The sequence below is a fragment of the Frankliniella occidentalis genome, unplaced genomic scaffold, assembly GCF_000697945.3.
Source record: "Frankliniella occidentalis isolate FOCC.00 unplaced genomic scaffold, Focc_3.1 Scaffold466, whole genome shotgun sequence".
NCBI lineage: Eukaryota > Metazoa > Arthropoda > Insecta > Thysanoptera > Thripidae > Frankliniella > Frankliniella occidentalis.
Window position 1 is genome coordinate 34628 of NW_026267584.1, and position 920 is coordinate 35547.

Sequence of the window (920 nt, forward strand, 5' to 3'; positions counted from 1 at the left end):
TTCTTTTGGTGGGCAGGAATGTTCAATGATGTCTATGAGTTGATCACCAACTGCATAACATGTGCCAAGTACAAAGGGCCAAACCAAATGACCAAAGTTCCGTTGAAACTCTTCCAGGAAGGGGTACTCCACGGAAGGTGGCATGTTGATATCTGTGGACCAATAAATCCAAAAAGTTCAGACGGGCATGAGTACATATTAGTGGCAGTAGAAGCTTTTTCTGGCTGGCCTGTAGTTGTACCTCTGTACAAGCAGACAGCAGAAGAAATAGCACAAGCACTAATCAGTCATGTATTCTCCATCTTTGGAGCACCACAATCACTACTCACCGATCAAGGAAAAGCCTTTGATTCACTCCTACTTCAAGAGATAATGGAACTGTACAGCATCAGAAAGTACAGAACCACTGCATTCCATCCTGCATCAAATGGAAAAGCAGAAAGGTTGATCAAAACATTGAAGCAACACTTGCTGATTCTCATTGAAAATGACAGAAAACAATGGCCAAAGTACCTACCATTTATCGCGCAGGCGTACAGAAACCTTCCGCACTCATCTCATAAGTTCTCTCCGTACGAAGTGATGTTTGGAGCACCAATGAGGACACCATTAGATATGGAAAGGGGTGAACCACCGAGGTTAGGTACCATGAACAAGGATTATCCATTTTGAGTACGGGAGACAATGCACAGAATCCATGATGCTGTTGCTAACATGACAAAGAAAGCTGCTAAGCGAATGAAGGAATATTATGACAGAAATGCATCACTAGCACCATTTAAGGAGGGAGATAGAGTGTTTCTCTACTACCCAAGACGAAAAAAAGGTGTATCCACAAAGCTACTTACGAGATGGGAAGGACCGTACCTTCTACTGGACGCAATAAATGATTGCAATGCCCGTATACAACACACGCTTAA